Source organism: Copidosoma floridanum, unplaced genomic scaffold (genome assembly GCF_036245765.1).
Source record: "Copidosoma floridanum isolate Cflo_tuat_1 unplaced genomic scaffold, Cflo_Japanese_pri ptg000030l, whole genome shotgun sequence".
Classification (NCBI taxonomy): Eukaryota; Metazoa; Arthropoda; class Insecta; order Hymenoptera; family Encyrtidae; genus Copidosoma; species Copidosoma floridanum.
This window is the reverse complement of record NW_028321907.1, coordinates 28855005-28881838: the sequence shown is the minus strand read 5'-3', so window position 1 is coordinate 28881838 and position 26834 is coordinate 28855005. Positions and strand designations below refer to the sequence as shown.

Sequence of the window (26834 nt, the reverse complement as noted above, 5' to 3'; positions counted from 1 at the left end):
ATCTATTTTTTAATGCAGATTTCAGTGCCCAACAGCTGTATTGCTACACGCCGGTGGTTAAAAATATCACAACTATGAAAGTTTAGTATAGCAATAAGTGCTCCTGCAGCATATCGTACTTTTCACTTGTCAACAAGTCTTACATAAACGTATTTCTGCTTATTTCTATCGTTTTCCCATAAATTGCGTGGTTAAATAATCAAACAACATATTCTTGATCTCGTTTTTCGCATTTTGACGTTTCAAATAATAAAGGCCTACATATAATTCTTTAATCCTGTACCCCGGTTACATTCTAATACTTGATGAGTTTTTTTCTTTAATAGAGATTGCTTTAATACTTGTTTTAGTGATGTACAGTATGTTAAAGAGCGATTTTTTGTCGTAAAAAGTAGTCATTACTTTTTTCTTCTTAGATTCAACAGGTGTTTTATGTTTAGCACAAAATGATAAGTCCTTAGGTGCATTGTGATGCGTTTTTGGATACTCAAGATCTACTTCAAAAATATAACTAATTTTAGCATCATTTTTCACGATCAGGATACCCATTGAACTAATATTTTATGTCTATTTAAAACCACTGTAAGGTATTGGTTGAACCGTAGCCCGTCCACATAAATTATTGATGTTACAATGCCTAAGGTATTTTTCATCTTCATAAGGTTGTCAGCCTTCATTCACACACTGATGAATAGCTTCGGCATGACGGTTCAAACATTGACTAGTGCCCCCTTATATATCACATTTAATAAGCTCAACATATCAATATTTGTTCATGATTCTAATCAAATCGGAAAAATGTATTAATTAATAAAGTCTATAAATCAAAACTTTTATAATTAAAAGCACAATAACTACCTCTATATGCTCTAACATTGTATTCTAGGTTAACTGAGGTGAAGTATGATAATAAGCTGGGTGTGATTTATATGCTTCAAGACAATCGCATCTAAAATTTTTAAACACTTCTATAAATAGCAAAACATTTGTCTCCAAACATAAATTGGAATGTTGTCTAATGATCTTGATATTGAATGTATTCCATTTATTAATGGCATGTTGATACTCTGTATCAGAAATATTAGTTTCATATAAACTGAACGGCAGACTGTTTTCTTGAAGCTTTTAAATAAAGAAACAAAAGTACAAAGAAAAACATCTTTTCTTTTTGGTAATCTGATCTGCTCAATAATGTATTTATCATCATTCATGAATGTTCTTTCTAACATTTTAAACTTATCCAGATGTGATGATAATTTATCGAGGGAAAAACCCATGAATTTTGAGAAGTCGATAAAATCGAGATTTATGTTGGTCCGTTCAGTATACTAAGTTAAAGGCATGAATTATTTTTTTAATGTCGGAGAAGTTTCACCAGGCCAAGGTAGCTTGTTGCAAGATCTTTTCTACACAAATGTAAATTATAACCATTTAAGTTATGAAAGATTATAGGTGTTATTCTTGAGTCTTTGTACTTACTGTTACACTAATTTTGTGCAGGACTTTGATACTTACAATACAATTTATACATGATAAATTGTCTACACATTGTTAAAAGTACTTAAAAGTAATATTTTATTAATTAATACTTACTATTCAGTACAAAGACAATGATTTTTTGAACCTTCTCTACTTTTAAACTAAAATATAAATAATAAATACGATTTAACAAAGCATTAACAAATTTTTCTTATTTTTAAGGTATAAAATTTGTTATTTGGCATAGATTTTTATACGAATACTGTAATTGAAATGGTGAAGCGTGTCAACTCTTCATAAGCCACATAGCAACTGCTTTATCTTTTTCACAATTCTGTTAATAACTATTGTACTGTGATTTACGATTATCATAACTACACTTGATAAACATCCGATTCTGAATGCTTTGTGCTCTTAAAAAGTATAAGTACGCTTTACAAGCTATAACAAACATTTAAAAACTGCGTATACTACCTCAAGTTCAGAACTTACTTTGGCATAACGATTCGTACATTGACTTGTATCCCCTTATACATCATATTTAATAATCTAAACATATTAATATCCGTTCATGGTTCTAATTAAATCAGAAAAATGTTTTAACTTATAAAGTCTATAAATCAAAACTTTTATAATTAAAAGCACAATAACTACCTCTATATGCTCTAACATTGTATTCTAGGTTAACATAGGTGAAGTATGATAATAAGCTGGGTGTGATTTATATGCTTCAAGACAATTGCATCTAAAATTTTCAAACACTTTTATAAATAGCAAAACATTTTTCTCCAAACATAAATCGGAATATTGTCTAATGATCTTGATATTGAATGTATTCTATTTATTTATGGCATGTTGATACTCTGTATCAGAAATATTAGTTTCATATAAACTGAACGTCAGACTGTTTTCTTGAAGCTTTTAAATAAAAAAACAAAAGTACAAAGAAAAACATCTTTTCTTTTTGGTAATCTGATCTGCTCAATAATGTATTTATCATCATTCATGAATGTTCTTTCTAACATTTTAAACTTATCCAGATGTGATGATAATTTATCGAGGGAAAAACCCATGAATTTTGAGAAGTCGATAAAATCGAGATTTATGTTGGTCCGTTCAGTATACTAAGTTAAAGGCATGAATTATTTTTTTAATGTCGGAGAAGTTTCACCAGGCCAAGACAGCTTGTTGCAAGTTCTTTTGTACACAAATGTTAAGTATAACCATTTAAGTTATGAAAGATTGTAGGGGTGTTATTCTTGAGTCTTTGTACTCAACGTTACACGAATTTTTTGCAGGACTTTGATACTTACAATACAATTTATACATGATAAATTGTCTACACATTGTAAACAGTACCTAAAAGTAATATTTTATTATTTGATACTTACTTTTCAGTACAGGGACAATGATTTTTTGAACCTTCTCTACTTTTGAACTGAAAGATAAATAATAAATACGATTTAACAAAGCATTAACAAATTTTTCTTATTTTCGAGGTATGAAATTTATTATTTGGCATGGATTTTTATACGAGTACTGTAATTGAAATGGTAAAGCGTGTAAACTCTTTATAAACCACATAGCAACTGCTTTATCTTTTTCACAATTCTGTTGATAACTATTGTACTGTGATTTACGATTATCATAACTACACTTGATAAACATCTGATTCCGAATGCTTTGTGCTCTTAAAAAGTATAAGTACGCTTTACAAGCTATAACAAACATTTAAAAACTGTGTATACTACCTAAAGTACAGAACTTACTTTGGCATAATGATTTATACATTGACTTGTATCCCCTTATACATCATATTTAATAAGCTAAACATATTAATATCCGTTCATGGTTCTAATTAAATCAGAAAAATGTTTTAACTTATAAGGTCTATAAATCAAAGCTTGTTTACTTAAAAGCACAATAACGTGCTCTATATACTTTAACATTGTATGCTAGGTTAACTTAGGTGAAGTATGATTATAAGTGTGGTTTTTGAGATTAGCATATTATATGTGTGATGTGTATGTGCTTGCGAACGGTAAGTGAGGTGATAGATAACAGTTTCTCTGCGTTGCGTAGTGATAAGTCAGTCTGCGGTGGCCCAGCCTGGTAGCTGTTGTGAGCTCAGGCGGCACTTTGTACGCTTACACATTATGTCTTTCTAATTTCTGTAATAAATATATTTTCATTATTTTAAATAACACACGTGTTCTCATTATCTTTATATTTCTATGCTCCTGCTATTTATATGATTTAACAAAATATTACAATAAGCTGGATCCAATTCATATGCCTTAAGACAATCGTATCTAAAATTTTTGAACACTTCTACAAATAGCAAAACATTTATCTCCAAACATACATCGAAATACTGTCTAATAGTCTTGATATTGAATTTATTTTTCATGTATTTTAAATATCAAATGTATTTTCATTTTTTTACAGGTTAGATGTATCTTAGCACTCACATGATACGCACTAAGGATTACGTAACAGTAATTTAAAAAAAATAATTTGATTAAATTTAAGTCAGTATAAACTCACAGATACAAATTGGTACATTTAAAAATCAAACCTTTTAAAAAATTGTCGCGTGCTATTAAAAAAAATTTATCATTTGCAAATTGTGCTTATTCACTCAAAACAAATTTTACATCATATGTAATTTTTTAGGTTCACACGTCATGAAAAAAATAATTTAATTGCGAGTGATTCCGGGGCAGACAACAGTGAGAATGATTCTAAGTCGGAAAACAATTTGCATTCAGAAGACAGTATGGCGGAAGGTACGAAGATTACTTTTTCGTTAGAACGTGATGATCGGGAAACGTTTGAAGAATATCTTGAATATTATTTTGCTGAAAAAGAAATCAAGGATAATGTTAAAGAGGTGTCCACTATGATGACGCGCGTGGACCAAAAAACTTTCAAGCTAATTAAGCAATTGATTTTGCCAGATAAAATAATTGACAAGACGTTCAGTGAGATAATAAAAGTAGTCTCAGCGCATTTTAAATCAAAGCCATTGGAGGTGATGGAGAGGTGCAATTTTAATTGGCGAGGCAAGAGAGTAATGAACGAATTGCAGATTTTGTTGCTAGATTGAAAAAGTTAGCATTGCATTGCAATTTTACTGATGTAAGTATGGAACTGAGAGAACAATTAGTGTGTTGTATACGTACTAAAGACATCAAAGTCAAGCTATTTGAAGAAGAAAAATTAACGTATGAAAGTGCACTGAAAATAGCATTATTGCACGAATCAGCTGTGAAAAATGCAAGAGCATCGTTGAGTGTACTAGAAAATAAGTCAAGCGAAGAAGAAGTATATAAAATTGGTAGTGAAAAACAAGGTCAGAAAAGCGGCAAATTTGAGCACGCGAAGAGTAACCAAAACAACGGTAAGAAGAATATCAAGTGCTATTGTTGTGGAGAAGAGAGCCACATTGCCAGGAAGTGTAGATATAAAGAATACTCATGTAATTACTGTGGCAAGAAGGGTCGCATGGCAAAGGTATGTTGGAAGAAGAAGACAGAAAATTAAAGCAAGAAAGCAGTTAACCTGTTGCAAAACAAAGAGGAGAGCACAAGCGACAGTGATATTAAGTTTTTGAAAACATTGCACAGGGGATTTATGATAAAAATCTGATTCTAAATGCTTTGTGCTTCTGAATAGTATAATTACGCTTAACAAGTTGTAACTATAATTTTAAAACTGCGTATACTATCTAAAGTACAGGATTTTTATTAGTTAATTTTTTGAATTTAACTATAAATCCATAATTTCTGTTTCTGGAAAGTGTTATTCAACATTTACTGATACTTTTACAATCAGTTTTATATGCTATTTATTTTTATGCTGTCCAAAAGAGATGAAGACAATGATCACGTATGAATTATGCACATTCTTTAGGGAATGGTCTGCATACCAAGCGGAAAAGATTTTTTATTTACACATAGTTAAATTTGTTTAGTATATTTAAATGATTTAATTGTTGCTATTCTGTTTCTCCATTTACATTAAAATTAAAACCTAAAACTAACAAAAGATTCTCATGTGTATAAGAAATTTATCAGTGCCCTCCAATAAGATTAAGAAAATGTCTGTGATCAGTGATCCGTTAGGAGCTAATTGTCAGAGAGTTAATAAATACATACACATCTGTAGTTAAGATTCACTGCTTTTTCATTACTGCAACGTTTTGCTAGCCATTCGCGCCAACCTCATCAGGTTAAACAAAATTAATTACACACTTTTTAGAGACTTACTGAAAATGTTCTTACAACAAAGTTAATGTAAGACGTGGAATGTGTCTGTTTACCATATGTACGAGAGGGGATTAATTATATGAACATTTCATGAGTATGTTGGCTCACTTGTCGAAAAATGAACGATAGACGAAAAGTATATGATGCCAATTATCACGCTTATATAGACGGCAAAGAAAAGGTAGGGAAGGAAAAGCGAGTACGTTAAACGTTATTGGGACTTTTAAACTGTCGTAGTAAAGCAATATGTACTTCATTCAGAGAAAGTGGGTCTTCTTTCTTCTTAATATTATTTTTATCAAGTTTGTTGTGAATCATTCCTGAAATGACTTATTTATTATAATGCGATTCTTTCCCAAGGATTCTTGTATCATGGATATTAGTCCTTGATTAGAAAAAGACTCGAACATTAATTGACACTTTTATCAAAACATCTAACGTATGTTTAGACCACGTTCTTTTAACTGGTTAAAACAATGGAAGGACCTTTAAATACAATTAATAACAAGTATATCATAAGGGAAATTTTTACTCAAATACGGATACGCAAGGACTTTACCTAACGATATTAGACACTGCTATGAGAAGTACAAAAACGTTACTTTTCACAGCAAATTGATTCTGTGCAACTTCATCGAATATATTATGTACTTTTGTCAAAAACTCCTAAATTTTTAAATTAGCGATATTAACATGTACATATCAAGTTCCTCGAAAGTTCAATCTCGTGCTAAAAAATAGACATGGCGCTTTTAGAATTAGATGACCACATCCGTATTAATTATTACGAATTTGTAAAGACCAAACAAAGTATACTATACAGAAAATTCAATTCGAGGTTACACAGAAAACTGTAAAATATTCTACCGATAAAAAATAAAAATGCATCTATCATATCAAGTAATTTAGTGCATAATGTAAAAAATATCTCTGTACAAAAAGGAGTCTCAAAAATGTCAAATTTTAATTTTAACAGACCTTCATCTTAATTTTTAAGGATATGTAATATTCTAAAAACATATCATCTACCAAAATCTTTGTTCTTAAAATTCAGACATCTTTTTTCCCTTCGCCAATAAAGGCAGCCTTACAGTATGCCTTAAAAAACTGTGGATGTAACTAAAATGCATGAATTTTTGTCAGATATATCTACTTATAAAACTATTACAAGAAATCCATTAAATTCTCTACAACAGAAAAAATCAGATATTCAAACAATTTCAATAATAACGGTCTCCTTTCAAAAAATTTTGATACTGATGCTTTGTCTCTTACAGACATTACTTTGGCCAAATGTTACAAATTGCCGAAAATTCATAAGGTCAATACTCTTTTGCGTCCGATTGTTCCTTCAATAAATAGCCCCACACAGTTTTTTGCGAAATAAAATTATAACGAACTCAAAAGTGCTGTTAGTATCCCAAAATCACACGTTAATAATAGTTTTGCATTAAAAAAAAATTACAAAGTGTACAAATTCCTATTGATCACAAATAAGTATCGCTAGACGTTACGCCGCTGTTTATCAACATGTGATTAGAATTAGTATTAACGAGTATTGACCAAAAATCTAAACTCTAATGAATAAGTGTAAAAATTTTATTAATAAAATTTACAAATGTATAAAGTTTTTATTCAATAATACTTCTTTCCTTTGACAATAAGTTTTACCACAAAATTTTTGGCACTTTTATGGAATTCCTCATTTATCCTCTATTCGCAGATCTTGTAATAAATGACCTGTAAAGTAATTGTCTCCCCATTGTAGAGAATAAACATAACATTCTTTTAATTGTTCATTTTCGTGACGTGGATAATATGTTACTTTTTATTTTTTTTAAATCACATTGAAAAAGTCTTAAATGTTTATAACCCATACCATCCTCATTTGCAGTTTACTTATGGAATCGAGATGGACAATAAAATTAATTTTTAAGATTTGACAATAATTAGAAATTTTAACTATTTTACCTTTGACTGGTTTTAAAAATTTACTTCATCCAGATGAATTTTAAGTTATTTGATGTCTTAAAAAAAAATAGTATTGCCATTTTAATTGCCAGAGTGATATTATTACTAAGTTTAAGGTTCTACAGTGCAAATGGTGTTCAGAAAAATTTTGATCAACAATAACTATACGTTAAGTTTTATTAATAAAAATATTTCAAAGTTGAAAAAATAAAAGTTATAAAAAACGATACCAAATACTTACCCTTTTTGCAAAATTGGCATACTGTACATCGCAAGACAGTTTGAAAAAATATCAACAATTTTAAAACCTTACAACATTTGTACTGAGCGGCTAATTAACAACAAGCAAAATTACGTTGTTCTTTGGGTAAAGACAGAACTGATAAACTCAAAGAGACAAATGTCGTCTATAAATTTTGCAAAAGTTTTTCTACGTCATATGTGAGTAAGACTAAGCGCACTACAGAAGTTCTCATAAACAAGCTAAAAAAATACTTAGCTGGATTTTGTCGTTTATGTACGACAGAGTACATATAACCATGTGTTTAATTGAGATAATACAAGAATCCTTGGCAAAGAGCCGCATTATAATTTTATTTTGGAAATGATTCACGTAATACTTAATGAAAATTATATCCATCGGAAGGAAGAAGTACTTTCCCTACACAAAGTATACATCCCTTTACCACGACAGTTTAAAAGATTCACATGTTCATCTTTTTTTTTAAGAAGTCACATGACAATAAAAAACATTACATAAATTACTTTTTCTTTTCAAATAAATAGAAATTTATAGAAACATCTTTCTGTCTTTAAAATTTCTTAATTGTCTTTAAATATACCAAAAGTTCGATGTCATTAAAATTTAATTCATTTTCATACTGAGTGTAGTTGAAAATGCGACATGCATGGTTCCGCACTGGATGCAAATGCTGATAGAATAACCCATTTAAAACATTGAGCGTCATTATTTATCATGTTTATGTATATATATATATATATATATATATATATATATATATATATATATATATAACTTAGCAACTTCAAATAAGAACTTTCTCACATAACATTAAGTTTATTAATATTTACGACCAAATTTACTGTAAAACGTAATGATCAACTAGATTCTTCGTCTTCAAAAGTTTCCGTTACTTTCACTTGGTTATTATACGTACATCATAAGCCATTCATAAAAGTTAGTTGTTCAAAAAATAGTCTGTGACTTTATAATAATATTTTTAAATATTACAACTTTTATTTTCATCTTTCACTTTCACATACTCAGCGACGAGTAATGTACTTACTTTAACACTTGATGTTCGTCCAGAGTTTGTTTTATTCGTTTAATAATTTATTTTCAAGCGTCTTTTATAAATTTGAAAAAATCGTAATGCTTACGATTTCCGATTGAAGCAGTTTTTATTTGATTTTTGAAAGCACTGTTAGTAACATCTCAATTCACAGATGCATCTTTAAAGGATATTTTGGCTGTAGTATCTAGTGTTGCTGTTGAGATTCCTGCTCCTTGTGTTACTTAATGGCCATCACTAGCTGAGATTGGTTAAATGTATCAGGTTTATTCTCAAAAAATTTTTACGTGTCTATTATTTCTAACCGATGTTAAGTCAATGGTTCAGAGTTTTTTTATGACTTGTTGACATGAATTATGTATGCTGGTTGCCTCATCTTTATAATACTTAGCAGTAAATATGATTTACTTCTTTGCTAGACTATTTTACTTTTTTTCGATGATTTCAAATAAACTGACCAGTTCATGCTACCATGCAGATATTATATTTACTTATGTTAGGCTAGTGAATTGGCAAACTCAGCAGAGAGAGGCAAAGAGAGAAAAAGAGAGAGGGAGAGAAAGAAAGAAGAGCGTTCTGTTAGTAGGAGTTATTATTATCAAGTAAATCCATACATGAATACATTTAAAATATATATGCCATCCACTGTTTACGCCTGCTGTATAAAAAATCTAACTATATTGTATGGTTATTTAAAAGATGCTCTCCATATACCCCTACTTCTAGCTCCTTCGTCACCCATTGTTTTCCCCTCAGCCCCTTTAAAAATAAGGCAAAATTTTTTTTGTTTCTCTAAAAATGTCTCAAAAATATTTCACTTTATCCCCTTCACCCCTTCTACATTCTCAGCCACCCCTCATTTTGTTCTTCTGACCCTTTTGTCCCCTTTCAGCTCCCATTTAAAATAAGGATAAATTTGTTTAATTTGGCTGAAAAATTCACCCAATTCAATTTGGATAGCTCATCGAACCCCCCTCGACCCCCTCTAATTTTGTGTTCCCTACCTCTCTCCCCCTCAAAAAAATTATATTTGTTTGTTTTTTCCTCCTTGCCCCTTCACAATTTTCGTACCCCCTTACTTGATCCCTCCCCCCTCTAAAAGATTCTTCCACCCTTAAATTTAAATAAAAGACATTGCAAAAACATACAGAAAAATAATGAATAATTTGAAAAATGCTATTTATTAATAAGTGTTATGGAATTATTTTCGAGTGTCAATTAATTTAATATAATTTTGAGGATATTGGTATATTGGTATTTTGATTTCTAAGACTCTTTTCAGCTTTGCCATATCAGAAACCTACTTTTCTTTCAACGCTTTGCCCTAACTGCACGGTGTGCGAGTCTTTCGTGCGGGCCCCTTGCATAGTTCCCCTCAGACGAATTGTTCATCCATCCAACTGGGCACTGTTTACAGGTCGCAGCGATTGTCTCAAGGACACCCCAGCTATTATTAAGTTTAATAGAAAGATATTTTCCAATAAACTATCTAAGTTGCTGTACCGACTTTTTTATAACTAACGGGGACTTTACTCGGTGAGCTGGCTAGGTGTTGGCTTCCTTTCGATAAGTAAGCCCCTGGAGGTCAACACATCACTAGAAAAATCAAATATTAGTTTTAAAAATCGGATAAGTAATATTTCGGCATCCTGGGTACTTATCCCATTGAAAAAGCCCGAAAAATTTCTCGACAGAACTTGAACCCACGACCCCTCGAGTATTTCCGGCTAGAAGGCTAGCATGCTAACCACTAAGCCATCGAAGCTCTCAATTTTGAGGATATTAAAATAATTACTAAACTCCTTTCTTAATCAAAAGATATGGTTTAGTTACAGGGGGGTTGGTGCATAAAGTGCACAGGGGGTGGATATATATTTAACAGGAGACTTATATATGCGGAAAAATTGCAAGAATTCTTAATATATTAACAATACTAAAGTTATGCTAACATTCTATTATAATAAATTTCCACGAAGACTTTTATTGGTATATTACAAACACTAACAGCAGTAAATTTTAGAGTTGGAAGCACTGATGTCAGTATCTATTAATTGTGGCTTGATTCAGCTAATGTAAATGCACTTTCAGCCACTATTGATAATTAATCATACAAATATTTCTGTTACTTTAGTCTGTTTTTTTTATTTACTTAAAAATAAGCTACAATTCGTGAGTGACGTCATCACTCTTAACTAAGAAACTTGCTGCTAGACCCATTTCAAAATACCACAATTAAAACTACAAGTAACACTTAAAAAAATTAAACAAAGTACAATGAAAACTTTGTACAGAAAAATCCTTATTCTAAAACATTAAAGATCTATAATCCAATGTAAAAATAAGTAATGATGATTGTATTCCTATTTACTACATAGCATAAGGCAGCGTTTACGTTAATATATTGTAGTATAATTTGACTTCCTTACAGAGCATCTTAGCCACACAACTTTTATTTCATTTTGTTTAACAGATTCAGTATTTTCTTATAATTTTGAAACGTTGAAACAAATGTTATTGTCACTTGCATTACTTCAATCAGAGATTAGTAGGAAGATTGCTGACAACAATGCTACGGTGTGTGCCCACTTTTTTCTAATGGTACGAGATTTTTTTTTATTTGAGAAGCATGGTAAGAGTTTTTGACTATTAAGAGAGGTTTAAATTCGTGTGGAAATGTGCATAAAGGTGCAACATTTTGGAGACGCATAGAAGGGGCATACTGAATGAGCTCCTACCAGGAAAGGAGAAAAGAGTGTATATGTCGATCATAGCTATACCTGAGTATATATTAAAGCTTAATCAAGTGACAACTGAGCAGTCATTTTCTCTTAACTTTTTGTATTGTACATGGATACCTTATTTAGTTAGCTTGCTTCAACCTTATTCGTAATTAAAAACATTTGAGATTATTTCCAAAAATTTTTATACTTACACTCGTAATAGAAGTTCTCAGCTATAAGCTAAGCTCTAAAGGTTTCCGATAAACATATGTTACTTTCACATGATGTATAGGAGTACGCCCACAACAGCCGAGTGTGCTTATGCCCATTTCTTTAATCTTGCTTTTTTACAGTTCTAGGTTCAAATCAGCACATTGGTGGTCATTTTTTCTTTAATACAATTTATTAGTTCATATATTTTTTTTTTCTTGTTACTAAACCAACAGTATTGATTTCTTATTATTCTTGCTTTTATCTTCATTTCTTAATTTTTTAAAATTGTTGTTATTATTTTTGTTGTTATCATTATTGTGACTATTATTATTAATATTATTACTATTCAGCCGCTGGAAAATAGCACCATGGAATACCTTGACACTGCTAATCAGTCGATTATACTTTGTAATTAACGTTTTATTAAGTAATTAAATAATTACAAATAGGTCAGTCACAATTGAGAAATCATTTTATGTTTATTTAAAATAACTTGCGAGAAGCTGTACCTTCATAAAATGACAAAGATGTTCCTCGGCACTCGAAGAAGTTTCCTTTGTATACTTGTGTAACGATTTATTGACAACTATTCTGACTACATAACTTTTTACTTATTTTCTTACTGAATATAGTATCCTACCACGATACATTTCTGGTGAAAAAGCTTAACCTGAACAATAAATTGTTAATCATAAAAAAATGACTTAAAAAGTCAATTCACAGTACGGGAGCCTTCTATTTGGGGTCTGATGGAGTTCTTCAATATACGCAGTAGCTTCTGAGATTTACTGTCATAATATACCTTTGAACATAAAAAATTTAACTTTCTGTTACGTTTTCTTCATAAGGTTGGTGGTGTGACGATAAATCTCGATCCGTATTGCGGATATCGGAGCACGCAATTAGACCCCTGTTTAAACTTTATTAGAATCTAGAAAGTACAAAAAATAAGTATTTTTGGGTCAAATGCGCGTGGAAATGTGCATACGGGCACGAACAAAAAACTACTTAAAATTACGTGTCAAAAAAGCTAAAGACAGAAAAAAATTCGCTTTCTTACAATACTGCTATACGAATACAATATACAATATACAGGTATATTTTACGTTTCGACATGAATATATACATAAATATTTTAAATATCATACACCTACATAAAAATTGATTCGCAATTAATTGCTTATTACACTAATATTTACATTTTTAGCGTTTTTAATACTATGTTAAAGTATCATATTTATTTGATTTTATTTTATTTTAGTGTAAAAATTTCTTACAATACTATTTTGTGTATGGTTTGTTAGCAAATTTTGAAACCGACATATTGATGTATTATTATGAAACTCTGATTCATTTGTTATTCCTAATTTGTTTATCAATTGTGTTATCAAACATTAATAAGAATATCAGATGGTAATGTTATTATTACATTGAAAAACAATAAATAAGCTTACGGAATATTTTTACAGTAAATCTCACCAATGTTCCTATTTATCACGTAAAGACAAAGATCCTCTTTTCCTTTCTATTAAAATATGAAGGTTACTTCAATTAAATTTAACCTTTTGTCTTAAACTTCAGACTTGTTTGTTGCCATGGAAAACTCAAGACTAAAGAAAATTAGTTTTTGTACAAAATAAGTGGTAATGAAGATGCATTTCTTGTACTTATAACCATTTATGCTTTAAAAATTTTTTTTCTAATTTTTTCTTTTTGTACAAAATTTCTAAAGGATTTAAAATGAAATATATTTTTATTATTAAAGAGTGAAGTATTATCAGGATTTAAAAAAGCAGTTGTGGTTAGAAAAATCTTTAAGTAGAATATTTACGATGATCATTTTTTTTTTTTTTTTTGGTAGAGGTTTGTTTGTTTTTCTAATTAAGGACAACAATTTGGTAAACTAACGTATTTTTAAGACAATTATAAAAAAATTAATTCCAAAATACCGTAAATAAGCCAAGAAAATTATTTTTTTTTATTTCTTTCATGATTATGTTTTAATAATTTCTTTTTAAAACGAGAAATATTTAATAAATCTGAAATACACTAAGAAGTTCTATTCTGGTCACACTTTTTAAAGTGGAAAAGATTCAATGCTAGTCCAAGCCATAAATACATTTTTGCCTTGAAAAATGAAATAATAATTTCAGGTTTTAAATGAATGACAAAGTTTATCTTCTAATTTAAAAATTGTATTTATACAACAAAGTTTACGACTTTTGTTGTTCATATCAAAATCTTCTGTCAAAAAATTTGTGTAATCTTATGAACTAAAAATAGACAAAAAATTATTTTAACTTAAAAGAAAGCATTATGACACTAGCCTTTTCCAAAATATTATCAAACCGAGAAGTCATATTATTGAAACTCAAGGCGAAAGCATTTTTGTAAGGTTTTGCAAGTTATATTGTTATGTGTCCTCTAACTTCTTAATAATTTTGCTACTCGTACCTAATTTTATGTAAATTCAAAAGCGTTTGTAATTAATATACAATATAAAAAACAAATTTATAGTTGGTTATTCAAAATAAAATTTTCTTATTATTTAAAACGATATACCATAAAAATTTAACTGTATAAATTTTGAGAGTCAACGTTAAGTTTATTTCGTTACTTGTCATGAAAATATAATTATTGTATGATTGAACCCTTTTAATATACATCAGCTAATATATCATCTGAGTTACCATCTGATATGTCAGCTGATATGTCATGTCAATATGTCATCTGTAACTTAATTAAAAGTATTAAAATTATTAACATACTGTTAAATAATGCGATTTACGGCTCTCAACTGGACCTATTCAGGTATACCATCCGTATGATGTATCGAAAAACATTCCTATCGAAGCTGTAAAATGTGAATTTTTATTAGTCAACATTTTTGAAAATTTTTAGATAAAACATTAGATAAATTTTCAGCTGATACGTTAAGTGCCATGCCATTAGAATTTTTTTTTTTAATCTTAATAAAAACCAACACATTTGAGCCTTGATAGAGATGTTTTTCGATGTATCATGCAAATAATACAACTGACTGAGCCCAGTAGAAAGCTGTAAATTGCATAACTAAACAATTTGTCATCAATTTTAATATTTGCAGTAAAGTTACAGATCACATATTAACACGATACATCAGCTGACATGTCAGATGACAACTCAGATAGAATATGAGTTGATGAGTAGGTAAGCTGAGAGAGTTTTGGCCCACCTCCCCCCTTTCCCCCTGGGAGCTGTAGCAAGAGGCTTCTGGTCCACCGAGGGGGGAGATGTAGCGTGAGGGTTCTGGCCCACCGAGGGGGAGCTGTAGCGCGAGAGTATGGAGAGCTTCGAAGCTTGGGTGCGCGCCCGTGCCAATATTTTCCATGTGATCATACCTATATCCTCCCAATCGCGCAACGCTTGCGCACTTGCTTGCTTTTTTTCTCAAGAGCGGGCGCATTAAGTTATGGGCTTTTAAATAAATACAAAAAAATATATTTAATACATTTATTGAATAAAAACACACATCTTAGAAATAAGCTTACATGTGAGCGAGCGAACAAAACTTAATTCGTATATTTTTAAGAACACACACTTATTTGAACACTCTTTTATGCATTATTAATTCACCATCTGAGGTGAAAAATCTCCTCGCCAGGTGACACAACTCTTCACACTCATCATTGTTACAATCTATCTCTCTTATCACCCCGTTCTAAAGATAATAGTGGCAACTGATAAATTAAAATTCACGCTCCCACTTTTTGTGTCCTTTGTCATTTATATTATACACAAATGAGTACTGTCTTCGCAACGGTAGTTCTAAAAACGACACAAGGCCTTCATAAACCCGTGTAAAACCTTCTATCACTTCGGCTTTAGCCATCAGTTAGTCAACAGCTTATAATGGTTTTTTCATATCCTAGTTTTTACGATACAATGATGTCTGGTGATACCTTAAGTTGTTACACTGCCTACCTGCATGAGGGGATATCACACTTGTTTCACACAAATACAATTTCTTGTACTTGAGTTTTTTTGTGATGTATCTATTCCAACTCTTTTTTTTTTTTTTTTTTTTAAGCGACATATGTTTGCGTAAATCGTAGTCTTTAACATCCTTATACATTAAATATTTATCAAAAATCTTGTTGTAATATTGCATGACGTTTATCAAAAATAGATTAAAATCATGATGTATAGAATACATTTCTGAGATTGCTACTGATACCACTGCTGTGAAAAAAAAATAGAAAAAAAATCAAGAAATGACATTTATTTTAAAAAAATAAGTGGGAGAGCTACAGTTTCGATTTTATACAATAGAAGATTATCTACCTACCACTGTCATAGTTGCTTGAACTGTTGGCTTTCAATACGACTGCTGCTGATACCACTAGTGTAAAAAAAAAGATTTAAAATGGTTTGTTAGGTAAGGCTATATTGAGATATAGTAATAAAAAATGTCAGAGAAACTCTTATGTAAAGTGGTGAAAAAAACCTTTCATTCACTACTACTCAGTATCTATATTTGACCACACTATAAGTTTATTACACACTATGGTAAATTTTATGATAGCAGATTTGTCATGCAATAGAATTTTATTCTTTTAATGTGTTTGAACAATTTACCATTTCAGAAGATAAATTTTCTTCTGTCCTCCACGCTATACCTTAAAAGTTCACAGTAGTGCAAAAGAGTGTAAGTGTCTTTTTTAAAGTATAAAATCACGTGTAATGGATTTACATTACTTTTAGCTTCAAAGTAAAAGTTATAAGTTTCCCATGGATTCCTGTCAGTAATAAGTTCTGGATGTATACGATTCACTTGTTCCACTGGAATGTTCCACAATATTGAAATAATCTATAATGATTTTTCCACAGTAAAATTTTTAGGATCACGTTTTCTCTAACACACTTAAAAGGAAATCGTTTGCGACGTCTTGACCTTAACAATGTATCGAATCAAGGATTTACTATTGGTAAAGTTGCACTCTCGATTAAGAGTGTAGAAGTATCATTGGGAACAACTGCTTCCTCGCTCGGAAACATTCCAACGACTGCAGCCTTTTCCAGCAGATCTTTTTGCTATCAAAGATTTAAAGCTAGTGGAGAGTTGTATGTTCTAGCTGTGAATACAAAATAAATACGTGCATGTATATTTTTAAACCCTCATCTATAGTTGACTTGCTTATAAAATTACATATGAGGGTGGGGCGGCCGTGGCACTCTAACTTAAATTAAATGTAGAAGTAACATTAAAGATGAATTCAATATTTAAAAAAAAGAAACAAAAAGAAAAATTAAAGTAGAAACGTTATCCACAGTCAAAAAATTTTATTTTTTACATTATTGTCAACAAATAAACTAAAAATAATATGATTCGAAAATGCTCCAACTGCCCTACCAGTGGGTGTGGAGTGGCACCCCGTGGGGCAGGCGTAGCACGGTCACAATACCTTATTTTTATATTGAAATTTTCATGGCATTTTTCTTTCTGTTTTGATTAAGTAAACATCGAAGGGTTGTAATAAATTTATTAGTTGTTGTATATGACTATTTATTTATATTAAAAAAAATTTTTTTTATTACAGAAAATATTGAACAAAACTTAAAGCATACCGACTTATGGTAAAAGTGGATGTAAATCCTACAACTATAGGAAATAATATTTTCAGTCTATTATCGTGATCGTACAGCATAACAGATTAATGATTGAAAAGTAACTAGCTATTCAATTTAATTTACCTACAACTACTTAAGTATTGCACTTGTATTTTGTGGACTGTTTACATCAGGTTTACGGCTACGCCTGCCCCATTTTAATAAGGTTTTATATTGTTTACATCATTGTTGAGATAAATTTAAAAAAAAATAAAAAAAATAGTGCTTTGAAACTGAAGACTTAAGCTATCAAATGAATCCATTTTCGTTAAAAAAATCTATTATTTTTGAGTTGTTTCAAGCCAATGAAATATGAAGCCAACTTTTTCTCAGCAGTGAAATTTTTAAAATTACATAATAAATCGGAAACGTAATTTTTCGACATAGAAAGCATAGAGGATAATAGGATAAGTATTTCTTATTACATTTATGGCAAAATTCGATTTTTTAAGTCTATGATTATTGATATTATGAGGGTGCTATGCTGAGCCACCGTGCTCCTGCCTGCCCCACCCTCCCCTACATATAAAATTTTCTCTTAAGTTCCAAAAGAGACCATGGTAATTACGTTATAACCATAGATTTCCACGTTTATTTTCAGGGAATCTTCTTCCTCTAAAGGTAGAATTGCTACCTCTTTAAAAATAAATTCGTTAAATATAGTCTTAAAGCCTTGAGTATAAATTACGTATTTAACCATCTTCAAACTAGTAGAACTAACAGTCAACTAACATTAATACTTATTTACAACCTCTTTTTATATACTATACGTATATTATATTTTTTGTTGCCTCACCACTACGTAGCGCTTTTATTTATGTAACCAGACAGCTCAAAACATTTGTCAAAGAACCGTTGGAATCATTGGAGGACGATAACAATCGGTGTAAGTATCATGGAGCGACTTTTTGATAATTCTACTAATGCTGACTGTACAGAAAATTTTGTGATTTTTTGTGAAGTAGTGCGAATAAAACATCAACGACTGTTGAATGGTGAAAATATAACAAAAATTCAAGATATAGTTGATACTAGTGTGTAGCGCTTGAAAGCATTAAAAACTATTAACAATCTGTGAAATTGTCATCGCACATTAAGCAAAAATTATTAAATATTGAGTCTCGCTACTACGTCAAGCCATAATGACGATGATGTTGCTGTGGTGTGGAAGCAACTTGAAAGTGCATTTCAGAATCGTATAAGAACTGTTATTATTGTGAATAGCAAGCATTTGGATGTAGTAAAATTTCTGAATTCTGCGGAAAAAGAGTTTGTTCTAAAAATACCAGAAATTCTAAATCAGCAGTATACTTTAAAAATTAATGCAGTTTTAGCAGCAGAATTTGTCTTATTAAAAAATAATACGGAGAATACTGAAGTTAAGTACTTAAACACTAAGTCGGAATGTATTTTTTATACAACTGATGTACATGAAGGGTTCGAAAATAATGTTCAGAAATCCATTGCTACCGACATAGATAAATTCCAAGAACGAGATTCCAGGTGGACTTGGCGCTCTATTTTAAATTAAGTAATAAATATTCTTCATTTGACAGCTGAAAAAAAGGCTAAACATGTAAATTGTAAATTCGTTACTTATAGAAAATCAATATATAGAAATGAATGATAAGGGAAAAGCAAATAAAAAACAAAAAAAATTTAACAATGAAGATTATGATTTCCATTATTCTGAAATGATGAGAGAGGTGGAAGAAAAAGATGCAGAAGAAGATGATATAGAAGAGAGTGAAGAGATAAATTATGATCTTAACCGTGCTAATAATAGAATTATAAAAGAGGAATACGAAGAAGAAGTAGATGCTCAGTCAGAAGATAGTTTAGAGAGCAGGGCGAGTCGTACGGATAATGATGAATACCATTGCCATGATGTGTGGGTTAAAGATTTATCTCAGTTTGTAAGAAGCTCTCTTACCAAATATAAACGTAAAATACAAATTTGCGATTGTTGCCTACATTACTTCAAAACTAATGAAAAACTTATAATACACACAGTGGAGTGCGTTAAAGTCAATAAATGTAAAGTTAGCTTGTCCAAATGTGGTAATAATATTTTGAAATTTGAAAATTTTAAGAATAAAAATCAAGTGCCATTTATAGTATATGCAGATTTTGAGTGTTTATTAAAACCTGTACACAATAGTGACAGAGCAATACAACACCACGAAGCATTAAGTGTTGGATACTACGTAAAGTGCAGTCTTAACGATACCAAATCACGATACGTTTCTTATAGAAAAGAAACTGAAAGCTGTGAAAATCCAGCTACCTGGTTTGTTAAATCTTGCCATAAATTTGCAAAGTATGTATAATAATCCAGTACCAATGAGATTATTGACTGAAAAAGAGAATTTTAATTTTTTTTCAACACTGACAAATGTCATGTATTCGAGACATGTATTAAAAATGATGATAAAATTCACGATTATTATTATTTTACTGGAGAGTAAATATTTTTGATTAGACTTTTTTAATGAACATTATTTTTTCCTTAAACTTGTTTATTGATTTTGTTTTTAATTTCAGATATCGAGGACCTGCAAATAATAAATGTAATCTCAAAAACCGAAAAATACATTTTTTTCATACAATATATCGAAGGAATGAGGATCAGCTTACGTTTTGTTGACTCTTATTAATTTTACCCTTCATCGTTCGGTAATTTGGCATAATATTTAATATATAAAATATAATATATAATTATATTAATATATATTTGGCATAATATTCGGAACAGCATAATATTTTAGAGCCTTTGTTAGTCAAGACAATGTATACACCATAGATCAAATCCAATTGCTTTAAAGAAAGGGTGTGTTTCCATATTATTGTGTAATATCGTTTGAAAAACTCCAAGAAACTGTGCTTCTATAGAAAAATGATTTTTATATGATGCAAATATATGACAACAATGACAATAATGAGCAAAATATGATAACTTTTAGTTTTCATGATAGCGAGTAATGTAATATTACCTCCATGACTGACTCATTATCTAGTGAGAATGATGAAATAAATACAGAACGTAACAGAGAAGAACAAAAGGGTGACGATAACGGGCAAGAAGTAACTTGTCGAAAAGAAACGAGTGGGGAGGAGATTACTACAGTAGAGCTACATCATGTGGTAGTAGAAACCTCATATAAAAACCTGCACCAACAACTGCAGGCGGGTTTGATCAGAGTTGCCAGACAGCGATATCAAGTCATCGACCGTTTAGTATTTGAAGCAAGGGGTGTCGACCAACAACAAACTATTATCATCTCCATAAGATCCGCTTGCCATGTTTTCTCCAAGCAGCGAAAATCAGACTTTCAGCAGAGGTAGTTGCGTCTTGCAGGTTTATGAAGCTCTTTCACTACTGCTTCTATCCTTCTTAACTGTTTTCTGGAGTTTTATTAGATATCTGGGTCAAAATCTCCTTAATTGTATTTACTTTACGCTGCAAATTTAGTATTGTTTCTGAAAATACATCGCTTAAATCAATCACTAGTAGATTTATTTTTTCTTGTTCATCTAAAATGAAACTTTTTTCTTTCTGCAAAGTAGTAAGATTTATAGCAAAATTAGGTTAAACAGCTGATGCAACATTGCATAGTTTTTTATCTTCCAAGTCAAATTGACCATCTGAGGTGAGCTTATATCCAATTTCAGGAGGACCTCGACTACCACCTTCAGACTTAGCTGATTCACGTCCGAATACATCAATGCTCATTTTAATACTGAAGTTAAATTTAATAAGCAAGCTCAATATATTATATGAGTTTACGAAGCTCCTCAACGATTGAATTTATTTCGTTAGTATGACTAGGATTACCTGCCGATCTTTCTGCCACTAGCAATCTTAGTCGACTAACTAGTTCATTAGTGTTGTCCCAGTAAACACAATCCATTTGCGTGCTTAGTTTAGCAATTTTAAATGAAGGTACGGATCCACTTTTTTTTTACATGTGTAAGATTAAATATTGGAGCAATAACATCATTAAACTTTTTACTGTTGTATTGATGATTGGTCTCATTTTCATCAAATTTTCTTTTACGTGCACTTAAAGTTTCCAAAATATGTTTGTATTGAGCTAAATTATCTAGTGTCATGTATGCTTTATCAGGATGTTTTTTAATAAGTAACTCCATCAATCCATCAGTCATTGGATATCTTAGATACTTTATTTGAATTTGATTATTTTCCAAATAAATGGGTAAATCGCTGAGTACATATTGTCTATTTTTTACTCTTCTTATCCAATACATTCTATCTAATTCTAGCTTATTTTTATCAAGTATTTTTAAATAAAACTTCATGGATAGAGTTTTAATAATATCATGCGCTGAATCATCATCATGATTACTTTTTTTAACATCACTATCATAGTCTTTGATAATATCATTGGATGAAAACGTGTCTTCATTATCAATGTTACTATTAGCTGATTGAAACATTGATGTGTCGATATTTTTTTTTTTTTTGGTTGAAAAGGCTTAAAAGGCTTGAAAGGCTCTTTGGATTGAAATTCGAAGCTTTGTGGTACATTTTTTTCCTCATGTGTTTTGTAGATGATTTATGAAGCGGATTAGTAATAGGCTTGAAAGTCTCACTAATTGATTTTTCAAAATTTTTTTTTCCTTACTGTAACAATCAATGCTTACGTTTCACAGCTTCTCTCACTTTTTTAATTTGTCGAAGAACGTGTTTTTTCTTATAAAATGTATCCATATTTATAAGTTGATACTTAACAAAAGACTTATGCATACGTAATATAAATAAGTAATATTTATTGCAAAGGAGTCAAGTCTTCTTCTATATCTACCATTATTAATATCTCTTTCCTTGTCTATCACGACAAATCCACGTTTCCCAACTCTCCAACTTTTAACACACAATTTTTTGAAGTCATTATACCTTATGTCGGTATTAACATGATCGTAATAGATGTGTATCAAATTCATATCATCTTGTCAAACTATTACCAAGAGGTTTGAATTATCTTGGACTAAATGCTTTGGAACTTGAGCATAAGATTGACGCAAATAGAAGTAGTCAACATTTGTGTGATTCCCTATGCAGGAAAAGGCTTTCATATCATCTTGTTTAACAGGCAATGTCATCGAATATCATTATGGAATTGAATAGTGCTTTATCCGGTGATATAACTGATTCATGCTCGCTAAGTGAAAAATATTTTATGCCATCAATGGAATCTAATAGTTCTTTTAGAAACTTATACTTCGGTTGATTCAAAGATTTTGAGTACAAATAAGTATTTTCAAATCTGAATCCATTGTGGTGAGTAATAAAAGATAGTAAGCTATTCGTTTATCCACAGTTTGATGGACCGCAAAAACTAGCTCTTATAGTATAAGGTAGCAAATTACCGTGGCGTTTTATTTTCTTATCTTGTTCAACAATATCTTCAAAATGTGAGACGGGAAGTTTAATATTCTGTTCCACGAAGCTCATGTTAACTGTAGGCTGACTCAACTGAGACTGGAAGTGATGTGTAAAAAGCATGTTTTTAAATATTTAATCTTTTTTTAACATAAATAGCCTGCTATTGATGTTCACGAGCTCAGTTAACGTTTTACACTTGAGAAGTGATGATTATTCATCTACCAAAAGGTCGTGGTGTCACAAATGCAGCCATAAACGAACTACTAGTAGAACTGATCATACCAGGATATCAGTATTGCGGACCGGGCACTAAATTAGCTAAGAGATAAACCGATGGAGATCCGGGCATAAATCTATTGGATGAAGCTTGTAAACAACACGATATAGCTTATAGTGCTTGATTATCGTGAGTCTCCTAGCCTCTCACGTCGGGGTGCTTGATTATCGTGAGTCCCCTAGCCTCTCACGTCGGGATGCTTGATTATCGTGAGTCCCCTATCCTCTCACGTCGGGGTGCTTGATTATCGTGAGTCCCCTAGCCTCTCACGTCGGGATGCTTGATTATCGTGAGTCCCCTTGCCACTCACAATAGCTGCATTTAGCCACGGATAAATTGTTCGAAATTTTGTCCGTTGGCTTGAAGACACATGCGCACACGTCTTTCAAAACTGTCCACAGTCCTGAGCAATGTTTCTCGAGGAATGGCTGCGCAAGCTGTACGGATCCGGTCCATCATTTCCTCTCGCGTTGTTGGCCGTTGTGCAAAAACAACATTTTTCACGTACCCCCACAAAAAAAAGTCGGGTGACGTGAGATCTGGTGAACAAGCAGGCCATTCAATTGGGCCTCCTCGTCCTATCTACCTGCCCTGATAACGGTTGTTTAAAAACAAAACTCCCGTACAATCAGTGCAAAATGAGGTGGAGCACCATCTTGTTGAAGCCACATTCTTTGCCGTGTTGCCAAGTCAACATTTTCCAACAGACCAGGTAAGTGCTCCCGTACCAATGCTAAGTAGCTAAACCTGTTAACATTTTGATCAAAAAAGTAGGGTCCAATCAAATACCCATTTACAATTCCGCACCAGACCATGAGGCTCCACCGATTTTGGTGGTCTACAGCTCTGTACCAGTAAGGATTTTCGTACGACCAATAGTGACAGTTATGTCTGTTCAGTTGCCCGTCGCTGTAAAAATTAGCTTCATCCGAGAAAAGAACATAGCGAAAGAAATGGGGATCATTTTGAATGACTCGCAAAGCCCATTGGCAGAAATTAATTTGATCTACAACATGACGAGGTTGTAAGGCTTGCGTTAGAGTAATATGGTAAGCATGATAATTAAAAAATCGCAAGATTCTTGAAACGGTACTTTGCGGTGTACCCGTTTCTCTTTCAATCTGTCGAGTAATAATGTGCGGATCTAAATGGACAGCTGCAAGAATTGTTAATGTTCGCACATCATTATCTTCATAATCATGATGTCGGCGTTGACGAACAAGATGCCCTTCGCGAGCTCTTTCTGTTAGGGTTCTTATTGTCATATCAGTAGGGTGTCTTCTATCTGGAAATCGTGCAGCATAAAGTATTGATGCAGCGGCGTAATTGTTGCGACATTCCCCTAAAACTAATATCATATAAACAATTTCTGTTGATGGATAATCAGCCATATTAAAAAATTTGTTTCAGGTACACGAAATGTGAATAGTAATTTAGATTAACATAAGAAGTAAAATAATACAGAAAAAATCAATGTCTAATATAAAAGCTACGATTTTGTCTTTGATTTTGTATTCAATGTTACATCAATAATCAACAGCATCAATCTAACTGTGGTGAACTTAGAACGAGCGGCGAAGTAGAAATTCAAGCGATTTTCAAGTGTATGCGATTTAAAAAAAGTTAAAACAAAAATTAACTAAACCAGCCAATGTTGGCAAAAATTGTTTAAATTATCTAGTTTTTAATGTTATTGTAAAAATATAGGATTACCAATACATAAAGAAATTAATAATAATACTGAAGTAGGGAACACTTGCCTAACTTCAAAATCGGCTGTAATACCAGTCAAAATAAGGCTATACCATTTATTCTGTCATAAAATAAAACAAAACAAATTAGAAAATTTCCAGCAAATTTACTAGTTATTTTTAATTGGACTATTTTAAACAAAACAAAATTCTAGCATTAAAAACATAATAAAATATTTTTTTGATAAAATAGACTTTTGACTTTTTTAGATGAAGGTAATAACGACTTGGAGGGTCTGACTCAGGCTTTAAAACGTACTTACAATTGTGTTTCAATGTGTCGCTGAGATATAAAATTTCAAGTACGACCGATTTTCATAGGAAGGTCAAAATAAATGCAGGCATCAAACTAATTGTTAGTTTAATTGTAAAGATTAGTCCATTAATAAATACAAAATCTAATAATAAGACAAAATCATAGCTTATCAATACAATTGTTTTTTTACGGATAATGCAATTTTCCTTAGCATAAGCTTGAGGAACTTATTTCAGTTTACTTTGTGATTATCTTCCTAAAAATTTGTTTCGGCAATTTATCGGTACTATTATTTCTCGACTACTTTGCTTTGGACTACTTTTGCTTTTATAAATGAAAACTATCGAGCTTTTATGTTAGACATTGATTTTTTCTGTATTATTTTACTTCTTATGTAAATCCAAATTACTATTCACATTTCGTGTACCCGAAACAAATTTTTTAATATGGCTGATTATCCATCAACAGAAATTGTTGATATGATATTAGTTTTAGGGGAATGTCGCAACAATTACGCTGCTGCATCAATACTTTATGCTGTACGATTTCCAGATAGAAGACACCCTACTGATATGACAATAAGAACCCTAACAGAAAGAGCTCGCGAAGGGCATCTTGTTCGTCAACGCCGACATCATGATTATGAAGATAATGATGTGCGAACATTAACAATTCTTGCAGCTGTCCATTTAGATCCGCACATTATTACTCGACAGATTGAAAGAGAAACGGGTACACCGCAAAGTACCGTTTCAAGAATCTTGCGATTTTTTAATTATCATGCTTACCATATTACTCTAACGCAAGCCTTACAACCTCGTCATGTTGTAGATCAAATTAATTTCTGCCAATGGGCTTTGCGAGTCATTCAAAATGATCCCCATTTCTTTCGCTATGTTCTTTTCTCGGATGAAGCTAATTTTTACAGCGACGGGCAACTGAACAGACATAACTGTCACTATTGGTCGTACGAAAATCCTTACTGGTACAGAGCTGTAGACCACCAAAATCGGTGGAGCCTCATGGTCTGGTGCGGAATTGTAAATGGGTATTTGATTGGACCCTACTTTTTTGATCAAAATGTTAACAGGTTTAGCTACTTAGCATTGGTACGGGAGCACTTACCTGGTCTGTTGGAAAATGTTGACTTGGCAACACGGCAAAGAATGTGGCTTCAACAAGATGGTGCTCCACCTCATTTTGCACTGATTGTACGGGAGTTTTGTTTTTAAACAACCGTTATCAGGGCAGGTGGATAGGACGAGGAGGCCCAATTGAATGGCCTGCTTGTTCACCAGATCTCACGTCACCCGACTTTTTTTTGTGGGGGTACGTGAAAAATGTTGTTTTTGCACAACGGCCAACAACGCGAGAGGAAATGATGGACCGGATCCGTACAGCTTGCGCAGCCATTCCTCGAGAAACATTGCTCAGGACTGTGGACAGTTTTGAAAGACGTGTGCGCATGTGTCTTCAAGCCAACGGACAAAATTTCGAACAATTTATCCGTGGCTAAATGCAGCTATT

General features: G+C 31.5%; 1 protein-coding gene and 2 pseudogenes across 1 annotated transcript in view; 2 read left to right on the top strand and 1 right to left on the bottom strand.

Annotated features, from left to right (window-relative positions):
* The window catches only part of L2HGDH (L-2-hydroxyglutarate dehydrogenase), a 294884-nt gene that overhangs the window by 239477 nt on the left and 28573 nt on the right, over positions 1 to 26834 (top strand). The window lies entirely within an intron of this gene.
* LOC149373582 (uncharacterized) lies at positions 23622 to 24691 on the bottom strand (annotated as a pseudogene).
* LOC149373581 (uncharacterized) lies at positions 25754 to 26823 on the top strand (annotated as a pseudogene).